The 12,975-nt window shown below is 44.1% G+C and overlaps 1 long non-coding RNA gene across 2 annotated transcripts in view; it reads right to left on the bottom strand.

Moving 5' to 3' along the window:
• The window catches only part of LOC120364355 (uncharacterized), a 380,014-nt gene that overhangs the window by 58,093 nt on the left and 308,946 nt on the right, over positions 1-12,975 (bottom strand). The window lies entirely within an intron of this gene.

Raw genomic sequence — 12,975 nt, 5'->3', positions numbered from 1 at the left:
GAACATGTGTACAAGAAAATTACTTCTGTTTTCAAAGCTCCTAAGCAAAGGCCCCACCTTGCAATGCCACACGCTGTTCTATTTTCTGAGGCTGTGATCAAAAGCACATACAGGCACTAAGTACCTGAGATGAAAGTGGAAAGACAGACAATAAATTCAAAATCAAAATCAAATGGAGTCATTTACAATGGGGCCACCCAAACTTTACATTGGAAAGGAAATAGACGAATATTTTTTTAAGCAGAAACATCTTCTGGAATGATTTCTCTAACCCACTTACTTTACAGATAGAAAGACCAAGGTTAAAAGTGGTTATGTAATGAGACCATATCTTAGTCAGCTCGGCTGCTAGAACAAATTACTGTAGACTGGGTGGCTTACACAATGTTTATTTCTCATGATTCTGCAGATCGGGAGGTTCAAGAGCAAAGATTCATTGGCAGATATGAAGTGTGGTAAGGACCGTCTTTCTGGTTTGCAGACAGCTGTCTTCTCTCTGTATCCTCACAAAGTAGAGAACAGAAAAAGGAAGCAAGGGCTTTCCTGACTCTTCCTGCGTGGGCACTAATCCCATTCATGAGGGCCCCAATCTTGTGACCTAATGACCTCCCAAAGGCTCCACCTCCCAATGCCATCACACTGGGGGGTTAGGATTTCAACATATCAATTTTGGGGGGAACACAAGAAGAAGTCCATAATAGATCAACTTTATGTGCTAATTATTACTTCAGAACTTGAAGAGGTTGTCATGTCATAGTTTCCATTTCAAACTTCATCTCCAATTGGTTAAATAATTTCATCTCATTCTTGAGATTGTGTCTCCGCTTCTCCCCATTTAAAAACACTCTTTAAACTCCTAAAACTCTACATTTGGTTTGACAATTATGTATTAAGCACCACATGTATACCCAGCTCTATTCTAGGTGCTGGAGATCCAGTGGAGAGGGGTCCATGGAGAGTACGATGAGCAAGGAGCTTATGCTCTGAAGGGAAGATGCTTAGAAGCATTAGTTGGCCAAGAATATCAAATGTATTAATCTTGTCTTGTTGCAGTTAATTTCTATGTAACTTAAATCATCTCATTCCTTTACATAGGTGTTGTTACATAAAAATAACTTGGGTTTTCTCAGAAACTAGATCCAAAGACATGACTTGTAATATGTATCAGTATTATCGTTATCACAGGATTAAAAATAGCAATGCTAAGGCAGGTTGCAGACATTGTTTACATCCACCTTATGACTCTAGCACCAGTCTACATAAGAATCCGGCAGTATCTGGAATGGATCACTGAGGGGCACTGGAAGAATATTAGAAGTAGACTGGTAAAAAGGAAAAGAAAAAAGAAGATGAGAAAGAATGAAGAAAAACAACCAGGAGGGAGGAAAAAATAGCACTAATAAAAAGAAGATAGAGCTAGAGAATGAAGTAGAGAGAGGCACAGAAAGCATACTGGGACCAGGTGGAGGCCAGGAAGGACGACCCAGGCACATCATTTAAGGAGGTGCTCATTCTTGAAGTCAGCAAGGCCCTAGACATCTTGCTTTCCCCACCCTGGTCTCAGCTCTGGCACGAAGGGCCCCTCAGTGACCACATCAGTGCCACTGGTACCCAACACTGGCTGGTAACACATGTAATACCATTTGTGCGTGGAGGAAGAAAAACTGCTGGATTAAGTTCTCTCTTTTATGCCACTCCTTCCTAAAGCTGCTGTTTCATTCCAGGCCACACCAAGGTCCCCTCCTCTCCATTCAGGCTTGGTGAGCTGTTGAGCACTTAGGGATTGTTGCTTTATTGCTGTAACTTTTGTGTCTCCAACTGGTGTGTGAGCAATCTGAAGACAGGCACCATGTCTAATTGTCCTGAAGGCCAAGGAAAGGGATGGGTATGCAGTAGCTTCTCATTAAATGACTGAATGAATAATTGATTGATTGGTTAGTTGTGATGATACTGCTCATTGGCAGAGCTGGAAACAGAGATAATGAACTTCAGCTCCTTATTTGACCTTGGGCCATCCACTCATGCCTGCATCCCTTGAAATACAAGAGATTCCCCATCCTGTTCCCCTAAGCATCCACATCATTGCATACAACAGGTATTATGAGAAGAGCTGAGGGTGATACTGCATTTGTATTAGAAGCCCCAATGAACAACACCAGGAAAGGCAGAATATAAAACAATCCTCTCACTAAAAAAAATTGAGTTTACTATTAACTTTACTTTAATAAGAGAATGCCCAGATTGCCATATACCTTCACTTATAGGGGGGAAAAAATCTACTGTGTATGCAGCTGCAATTCAAAAGAACCAAATTCCCCATTTCCAATCCAGTTAGACTATTGTCAGCTGAGATTTTAATCCCAACATCACAAAGGAATTAAAGTCTTTGGGTCTTTATATGTTTTGTAAATAATCCTTTAAACACAAGGAGGAGCTTTAACCACTGTATAACACCTGTCTGGGGCATGTAATACCTGCCCTGGTCCTTCAAGCCAGCCTGGTCCATCTGCCTGGCACACACAATCTGGCCTATACAGGTGAGTAGTGGACAACCGCAGGTAGTTAGGACAACCACCCTCAAACATCATTTACTTGATTTAAACATGCTCAGAATCTGACCTTATCTTGGCACCACTTGAAAACTACTAGATCTGCACCCCTTTTTTCGCCATCTTCTTTAGACTTGTGTTCGGGCAAGGTCTCCCTGGTGTCGGTCCTCAGTATGCTCCTCTGGGCTCCCATGGGCGGCACAGCTCTTGCCCCATGAGACATGCCACATGGCTGGTATTCCAACAGAGCCAACCTCGGTGGCCCTGTGAACACAGTGACAGACACTGGGAAGCCATTCACAAACCAGAATGAAGCACTCGCTAAAGTCTCAGTTAGACTGAAGCAAGGTCTGCACATGGCTGGCAGATGAAGCGAGGCAGAACCCCCTTGCCTGCTGTTATTTCAATGTTTGTACCTGGGGTCTGAGGGGCCCTCAAGGAAATACATGATTTCTGTGTACTGATGGGATTCAAATATGCACCCAGACATGATGCCTCTGACAGAGCAGAAAGGAAGGGAGAAGGGGAGGCAACTCCAGGCAGTTTGCATGGAGGAAAGGCAGGCACCTGAGAAAGACCAGACCATGAGGAAAAGACCCTGGAGTGTGTGGACCAGACTTGGTAATAGGCCCTGAAAAGCTCAGGGAAGTCAATGGTTCTGACTCAAGCTGGTGGCAGATATGTGAGCACTCCCCACTCAGATGCCAGACATGTGTGTACTAGTGAGAGAAAGGATAGAATGTGTGAGATGCAAGGGCTGGTCCTATTAAGCCCTATGATACCCTGGGGTCCAAGCAACCCTGCTGTGGGACCCCACTAAGTGAACGTAATGCCAAGGAAGAACAGCTCTCCTCTTTTTGCCAAACCTGCCAAGGTGTCAAGGTTTGAGAAAGAGTGGTGGGTGCCGCAAGAGATCAAGTTCAGCCATCAAGGCTAGCAACAGTGCAGCAGCTCAGCCCAGAAGACTGGGCTGGTGTGCAGGCCTATGTTAGATGCCTCTCAGGAACTCTTAGGAATATGTTTTGAAGAGGTGCAGGGGATGTAAGGGAAACTTGGCAAACTTTTACACAATTGGTGGAGATGTGAGTACCAAATACAATGGGACCTTGCTCACCTGCTGGTAAAGCTTGAGGATCACTTAGTTACACCAGAGGAGTCCCAGATATTCTAGTCCCTTTTTAAGGGTGTCGTGAGATATCTGATCTACTAGTCCTGCTACTCTGCTCTGTCCTAGTAATCAGAAGATCCTAACTTGGCCACCATCAAGAACATGAGCTTCCATGATTACAGAGAAGGACCTATTCCCACGTAGAGAAGTAGGAAGCAGTTGGTGACTACTACGTCCACATAGGCTCCCTCACCCCATCATCAAGGTACCCTGTGCTATCTGTAATAGCCTTCCTTCACCCTGGTAAAGATGATGCAAAGCCTTTACTCTACCCACCCATCCAACCTGAGCTTTGTCATCTGACATACTCACATGGGGTCTTATTGTACTCTAGGCACCCCCAGCTCAAGAGGATGACAGGCGAAACTTACCGTCAGTATCTTTTCCTCCCACACGTGCCTCCAGTTTCCTCCCTGGCCCTGCAAGCTTACAGTCTGTTTCCTTCTGTGGTGAAGTTGAGCAAGTCCCGATGCTTGGGGTGGAGAGCCATGAATCATGAGTGAGAGGCTCTGGGAACGCCAGGTCTGTACTACTCTACTTACAATTCCTAAACTGCCTACTGAAATCCAACTCTGACCCCAGTGGAGTTCTTTACCCATGACTGGTGTCCTCAGGAATGTGTCTGTGGGAAGAAAAGTCTCAAACGCCAGGGAATGGAGCCGTCAATGATTTCTTTCCTATGTTGGAGTGCAAGACAGCCCCGAAGGCTGGCGCACTCCCTGAGTAAGCAGGCAGAGACAGAGACCTGAGTCCTACTGCTGAGTCATTTAAATCTGCTTTAGCTCTGGTTTTCTCAGGGCATGGAAAGGACAGGGCTCCCAGTGGAGATATCATGTAGCCAGGGTCTAGAAGTTTTTTTTTTTTAGTAGATGGAATTTAGAAAGAATTTGAATATTTTATGCTGGGGAGGCAGGTTGCTGATTGAGATGGTCGGGGAAAGGAAACATTGAGTTCAAGTGATTCTAAAGGACACTTAACTGATCTAAATATTTGTCAAGCTGAATCGCTACATCCACTCTCACCTGTCTGAAATCAATATGGTCAAGTCGAATGCATTTGCCTGCATCTGAGCGTGGAGAATGAAATTCTTAAAACTGAACTGGCGGCTGGAAAGGGGAGAGAAGAGCTGGACAAGGAGCCAGGACACTGGTGTTATATTCCACTGTTGTTCAGACATGGAAGAAGCTGTTGAATCTCTGTAGTAGGGTTAGCTTTTAAATGCTGTGAGTCTTTGGAAAGCTGTGTGAATAACTTTAAACACCCAGGACAACTTGTGCCTTTTTTGAAAAAGGTAAGAACTTATCTGTTGGAACAAAAGCTCCTCTTTTTGTTTTGGCCTCGAATTCTCAGGCAGTGAATGCATTGCTATGCACAGAAGGCATGGACAAGGCTGAGCATGTTGTTTTCCTCACTTTTTAACGAGTTCCCTTAAAAGGTCTGAGTCAAGGTCTTTGCATTCTGAATCACTTGAGTTCTATTCAAAAAAGAGACAGATAAAAAATTAGCTGGGTGTAGTAGTGCACACCTGTAGTCCCAGCTAGTCGGGATGCTGAGGTGGAAGGATCACTTGAGCCCAGGAAAGGTTGAGGCTGCAGTGAGCCATGAGGGTGCCACTGCCCTCCAGCCTGGGCAATAGAGTGATACCCCAATTCTGAGAGAGAGAGAGAGAGAAAGAGAGAGAGAGAGAGAGAGAGAGATTGGGAGGAGTAAGGAAGGGAGATAACTTTGGGACTTTGGCTTCTCCTTGTTTTCTACCAGATGCTTGCAAAATGGGAGCCATCTGGTGCTAAAAGAAGGCTTGGTGTTTGCTGCCTTCTCAGGGGGTTGCTCAATGGAGGCATTAGCACCTGTGTTAGGTCCCACCCTACACACACACATACGTGCATTCAGTTATGTGCAGGCTCCTAGCGAGGGGCTGAGAATCAGTACGGACTGGGGATTCTGCGACTTTCATTGGCCACAGATGAGTCCACACAGTTCTCTGGCAGTGATGCATAGGAACCAAGTCCCCCGACTCCCTAGTCACCACAGCTGTGCAACCAAGAACACACTGTATCTTGTGGTCAGCCCTTTTCCTATGAGGAAAAGGCACTTCTGAGCCTGTACATGTCCTTTATGGCTTCGTCTGGGAAGAAGAATGTGGCAATGAAAAGTGACCACTTTTATTGCCATCCTTAATATGGTTGATTGATTACAAAAATACTCTCAGCCCTTTGCCCCTTCCTGAGGCCACATCTTTGCAATGCAACTTTGCATTCGCTCCCATCAATAAGTGGAGTCTGTTTCCCCATCCCTTACATCTGAGCCTGCCTTGGGACTCACTTTGATCAGCAGAATATGGTATAAGCAATGATGTGCCAGCCCTGAGCCTCAGCCTCAACAGGTTTTGGGCACTTCTGCCTTCTCTCTCAGGCCCCATGATTACCATGCAAACTCACACTACTGGATGACAGACCATGGCCCAGTCACCCTGTCACTATCACTGTTTGTCAAACAGCTGCCTGACATATGAGTGAAGTCTTCCCAGACCAAGCAGCACTCAGCCACCCTGCCAGCTGACCACAGATGCACAAGCTAGCCGAGTCAAAATCAGCCAAACCTGGCCCAAGTCAGTGGAACTGACCCAAAAGCTGGTGAGCAATAATAAATGCCTGTTGTTTCGAGTTACCAAGTTTTGGGGTCACTTGCTACACAGCAGTACCTGACTGATATACTTACTCATGACAGGTTGGTGTAATATTAGCCTTTGTGCATTCAGATATTCTATTTCACAGACTGACTGGACTCCTACAATATATATAACTGGGATTGTTCCAGGCTCTGTGGATGCAATATCTCTGCTCTCTTAGAGTTTACATTGTAAAGGATGAAGACAAACCAAAAATAAACAAATGAGTATGTAAATAATAGTAATAACAATATCAGCATTAGTAAGCAACATACAGACCATTTAACAGATTATATGATAAAGACTAACTGCATTACTGGTCTAGTGGCCAGGGAAGCCACGCTGGAGAAACATTTAGACAGATCTGAATGTTAATGTAGAGTGGGTCATGTAAAAGTTGGAGAAGAGTCTGGGCATGTGGCTCACGCCTGTAATCTCAGCACTTTGGGAGGTCAAGGCAGGTGGATCACTGAGGTCAGGAGTTCAAGACCAGCCTGGTCAACACAGTAAGACTTTGTCCCTACTAAAAATACCAAAATAAGCTGGGCATGGTGGTAGGTATGTGTAACCCCAGCTACTTGGGAGGCTGAGGCAGGAGAATCACTTGAACCTGGTAGGTGGAGGTTGCCGTGAGCTGAGATCATGCCATTGCACTCCAGCCGGGGCAATAAGAACAAAACTCCATGTCAAAAAAAAAAAAAAGGAGAAGAGCACTCCAAGCAGAGGGAATTGCAAATGCCAAGGCCTCAAGTCTGGACTAAGGTGTCTGAAAAACAGAAAGAAGACTGTGCCTAGTGAGAAAGCGGGTGGGGAAATGGAGAGAACAGGTAGGGTGCTTAAGCCAACGTAAAGAATTTGGACTTTATGCTAAATGCACCCAGCAAGCTATTATCACTTTTAAAATCAGAGAGTAACATAATCTGATTAATGTTTAAATGGATTCCTCTGGCTGATGGGCACAGAGTGGGTATTAAGGGGAAGACGTGGAGGAATTGAATCAGTGAGGAAGCTCCTATGATAATGCAGACTGAGCCAGATTAATAGCAATGGAGATTAAGAGATCAAATATGTTTTAGAGAAAGAAGTGACAGGACTTGGGATGAACTGGATGTGGAAGTCAAAGGAGAGGGAGAAATCAGGGTAACCCCTATATCTTGGTCCAGTAACTGAAGGAACTGAAATGCAAGAAACTCACAGAGGAACAGATGTGGGGGCTGGACATTCAAGTCTGTGGTGCCTGTTAGGACAAGGGGGGAGGCCTGGTATTTTGGGAAGGGTCAGCACTGGAGGAACAGGTTGGATGTCACTGGCCAAAGGTGACACATGTCTTAGACTGGATGAGGTTCCTGGAGGACAGCAATTAGGAGTAACAAGTGCCCAGGACAAAGACCTGGCCATTCCAACATTTATGGGTTGGGCAGTTGAGAGGGATCCCGCAAAGGAGACGAAGAAGAAAGAGCCAATAAAATGAGAGACAAATGTAGAGGTGTCTCCAAGACCAAGAGAGGAGAATGGGCAAGAAGGAGGCCATGGTCCATTGTGCTAAATGCTCCCAGTAGATATGGAGGACAAGGACTTTCCTGAAATCACTGAATCTGGCAAACATTCAAATGCATTTTGCCCTCCTTAAGGCGATAATGAATCACAGAACTAAAATGTATTGTAAAGTTATTTTCTGGACTCTCTGGCCTACAGGTCTCTGCTCCAGATAGCTGGGATTCGTCAGTACCAATCCCTGCCCCTACTTAATCCTTGTTCCTTTTGGTTCAGTTATTCCCCAAACTCTGTGAATTTCTCTGCAGGCCCAGAAATACAATGACCCATCAGGTTCATCAATATCTAAATTCTCTGGAAACCATAAGCTCCCTAAGGGCAAAGCTGGTGTCTATCTTGTTCATGCTGTGTCCCATTACCTAGGATATTACGTAGCCACAAATACATTTTTAACAAACACTGGATACATGGAGCAATGTTTAATCCCATTTGCCTCTCTACTGTCAGTGCTCCACCCTGTGTCCAGGCTGCCACTGCCTTATCCCCTGTGGACAGATGTGAGGCATTTTTTTCAACATTCACCAAACTCCAGTTTCTCTGGGTTGGGTCCTATCTTGCTCTTCAGGGTCTTTATAGTGCAGTATGCTACTGCTAGGGCCAGGTCCCTGGACTGCAGCTGACTTCTTGGATGTAGACCTCTCACCTGTGGGCTTGCGAGACTGCTCCTTGGTAGCCTGTGGCATCCCTACAGTTGGGACAGAGGCTATCCTTTACTACATCCAATGGGTTCATCTCCCTGGATTTCACCTTTAGGTTTTTGTGTTAATTGTTGTGCAATCTTCCACCTTCTTTGTATTCAATTCACACATCTGCAAGGTCTGTATGACTGGGTGATAGGAGGGGTTCGTGTCAACTTGACCTGAAATATCGTCTCCATAAAAGTCAAGTTTATAATACCTGGCAGTGGTATCAGGGAAGGTGCATGTGACTTTTTGATCCCTAAAAAGGCATTTTAGTTAGTCTGCAATTTTCGCCAGGATGTTTGTGTGTGAATCAGTATCAAACATTTCACTTTCAGGATTTCATTTGAACCCTCTCTCAAAAGAGGGTGTTTGGTAACCATTCCACATGAACCTAAAACACTCACTTGCTCATCTGAGCACAATTCTGTTTTCTGGGACATGGTCAGATGTTATGAGGCAGGGCCCTGAAAATTTAACCTCATTTAACCTGAACAAATATCATCCTTTAATTGTAAAAGTGGGTTTTATTTTTTCAATTAAAGGCTTTGGTAATTATTCTGAGCTTAACTTGGTAACAATTCTGCTACTACCTTCTACTGTAAGGATTTCATATTTGCTTGGCCTGTGAAAGGAAATTATCACAGAAGCAAAATCAGATTTTGGCTGGAGTCAAGACACATATTAAATCTGATGCTTCACAGCTGAACACAAGCACCTCTACTGCCAATGGATTCCTCCTGACTGTGTGCAGACACTTAATAAACACTTTTGACAAAGGTCTCTCTGTCTTAAAAGGAAATTAGATTGTTCTGACAGTATCTTCTCATCACTAAACTGCTGGTTGTTATCCAGCAGCTTGTGATCCTCTAGGTGTTTGCAAATTGACTGCTTAATGTTTTGCATTTCTCTATGTCCACCTTTTTGAGGGTGAACAGCCACCTGTATGATTTCTGATATAGGTGATGTGTTTGTCTTTTGGTGGTGGTCTTGGGCATTTCATTTACACACACACATACACACACACACACACACACTCTCTCACTCACACATTTTTGTTTCATAACAGTTTCCTAAGCTCCACATTCATTCATTTTGTACAACTTGATACCGAACATATGGAAAGACACGGGGCTAGTCCCTGGGGATACACCGATTAGACAGAGCATAGATTCTTGTCCTTTTGGGGCTTAAAATCTAGTGATTGTAATTTCAGATTGTAGTTAGGACTATGGATAGAATAAACTGGCACCACAATGGAGAACAGATGGGGAGACAGCTCTGAATAGAAACATTTTAAGCGGAGACCTGAAGAATAAAAGAGGGAGAGGAAGAGGTGGAAGGAAGTGACTAAAGCAAAGGCCCTGGGGTGAGAAAGAGCTTAATTTGTTCCAGGATCTAATGGAAGGCAAAGGGGAGTGGACCGTGGGAGGAGGCTGAAACACGGGTGAAAGGTGGCCATATCATCAGATACCTTGTATGTAGGGTGAACATACATTCCAATTTGCCAAGAATAGTCCTGGTTTAGACCTTTGTCCTTGTGCAATTATGAATAGGGACTCCTTTCACTCTCAAAAGTGTCCTGGTTTGCACAATAAATTACCTGGTCACTCTGCTTTAAAAGCATGTCAAAGAGTTGGGTTTTTATCCCATGTGAGATGGGAAATCATTGCAGGGTACCAGGCAGGGGTATGGCAGGACTAGATTTATGTTTTCAGATGGTTTCACCATCAGTCTGAAGGGAGCCAGGTGTGAAAGTGGAGAGAGCTATGGGAAGGCTATTGTAGTGGCTCAGGGAAGAGTTGAAGGTCAACTGAGCATCGCATTTAAAAATAGATTATGTTAAGCCACATGCTACCATCTTCTTTCCTTTCAGGCTCCTGGTGCTGGTTCCAGCAGAACAGACACAGATGCATGGCCTAACCCCCACCCCTCTTCAGGACTGAACCATGCAGCACCCCTGTCTGGCAGAAATGATAGCTGTTGGCAGCTCACAGCTGAGTCCCTTCCCGGGCATTGCTGAAAAGAGCCACCTTGCCCATTCGGGGGGCAGCACACATTCCAAGTGATTAGTCCATAGAGTGATACAAAGGCTGCACCCCTCTTGCCTGAATTCAGGATCTCTTGGAAAAGCTAATACCAGCTCTGCAGCTCCTGGTGGGATGCTGAGGCCTCTGCTGCAGCTGTGTCAAAGTTTAATTTCCCCTCCACCTAGTCCTGCTGCCTTCACTCCCCAGCAGATACTGTTCCACAGAGAACTCCCTGCCCCCAGTCACCTGTAAGCAAATCTTCATTGCAGTGTGTGACCTGGGGAGCCTGGTCTACCATCTCAAAGTGAACACAGCTTCCCATTGAAATGTGTCTTTGGGTGTTATCTGTCCTGCCATCTTTACTTCAAATCAAGAGGTAGAGCTTTCCCTGTGTTTCTGCTGGGTACATAAAAGATCTTTTCCATTGTCTTTTATGTCCTTTGTAAATGGAATCACCTTGTTTGTTTTGACCTGGATAATTTTCTCCGTTATTTTGGTTCATGACACTGGGTCTCCGTAAGCAGGCACCCTTACCACTTTTTATTGTACCCCAAGTAGTTATTTCAGATCTTGTAAAACAACAGCTCTCCTTTAAATACCTTGATTTTCTATTACCTAAATTTAGTTTCTTCTTTTGGTACTTGAATTATTTCCTTAGGGAATGTAAAGATCCTGTAAATTCCTTTTTTATTTCTTTTATTCATGAGATTATTCCTAGTATTTCTAGATGGTGATTTGAAATTTATTGAAATAAATTACAATAGGACCCCATTCTTTATAGTTCATTATCACCAAGAATGCAATATATCATGGATTAAATCATGCTCTCCCCAAACGTAACTACAACCAACAAAAGACTGATACAGGGCCATTAGAGGATAATAGGAAAGAGTTGGCAATCTTTTCAAAGTAACATGTCGAATCTTCACTCCCTCACAGGCATAAGGGGAATGAATGTGCACGTAGATGAGTGAGTGAGAACCAGGAAGGGGTGGGAGCACTTCCACACACTCTGAGCACTGGGGCTTGCCCATGCATCTGGTGGGAAGTCTCCTGCCTGGTTTCCAGCCATCTAGCCATATGAAGTCACCGGTCTCTACCTCTGCCAATAGCAAAGATCACATGGGAGGAGAGAAGGGGTGTCTACATGGACTTAGATTTTAATTCTCTCCATTCATTCATTCAGCAAATAATTTTGAGTTCCTCCATAGTACCATGCCCAGGTGGCACCATGCGAGGTACAGAGCATCTCAGAAAATCATTCATGTACTCCAACTCTGACTCGCAATGTGCCTCTTGGTGCTGAATCCTGTAACAGTGTAATAAAAATATTCCAATGTTTTTCTCCTTTTGATAACTTTTCTTCTTTCATTAAAATTTCAAATTTTTTTTGATTTCAGATCACCTGCTCTGAGCATGCCATCTACTGTGGAAATCTTCAATCTTTAATTAATGTTTCCTGTTATAGGAAGATTAAGTCTAAAAGGGTATCTTCCCTAGTTGATCCAGAACTAAGCAACATTGTTCTCAATATGTCTCAGTAACTTACTTACACTGTTATTTCTAAAGCATTGAATCTATTATCTTAGGTGCTTGTCACCCCCAGCTTGTGTCATAGGAGAAAGTATACGGAGATCAGGTACAATGTCAGTTCAACAACTTAAGAGCTATTGGATCAGTCTCCTTATTAATCTCTCTGAGCCTCAATTTCCTTGTTTAAAAATGGGGATACTACCTACCCTAAGGAATTTCCTTGAGGATCAAAAGAAATCCTGGTAACAAAGCCTTGAACCATGTCTGACTTACAGTATGCATTCTATCTGTAAGTTCTTTTCACTTTTTTGCCCAGGAATTCTTCATTCTTTCATTCATTCATTCATTCAACACTCATGCATTCATTGATGCTTCAATTGTGCAAGACACTGCTTTAGGCCTTGAGGATACAAACCACACAAGCAGGACAATGTGCCCAGTGTTATGCAGGGTCTGGTCCAGTGGGAGGAGAAGACAGTGACTGTGGCCAGTGATGACTGACAGAATGAAAAGTAATCAGGAAGATATGATAGAAAATACAGGGAGGTCTTTGCTATTGTACCAACCCAAATGCCCAACGATGATAGACTGGATAGGGAAAATGTGGTACGTATACACCATGGAATATTACGCAGCCATCAAAAACGATGAGTTCACGTCCTTTGTAGGGACATGGATGAACCTGGAAACCATCATTCTCAGCAAACTGACACAAGAGCAGAAAATCAAACACCGTATATTCTCATTCATAGGCGGGTGTTGAACAATGAGAACACATGGACACAGGGAGGGG

The sequence above is a fragment of the Saimiri boliviensis genome, chromosome 5, assembly GCF_048565385.1.
Source record: "Saimiri boliviensis isolate mSaiBol1 chromosome 5, mSaiBol1.pri, whole genome shotgun sequence".
Lineage (NCBI taxonomy): Eukaryota > Metazoa > Chordata > Mammalia > Primates > Cebidae > Saimiri > Saimiri boliviensis.
Note: the sequence above shows the minus strand (reverse complement) of the source record. Positions and strands in the feature narration are given on the sequence as shown.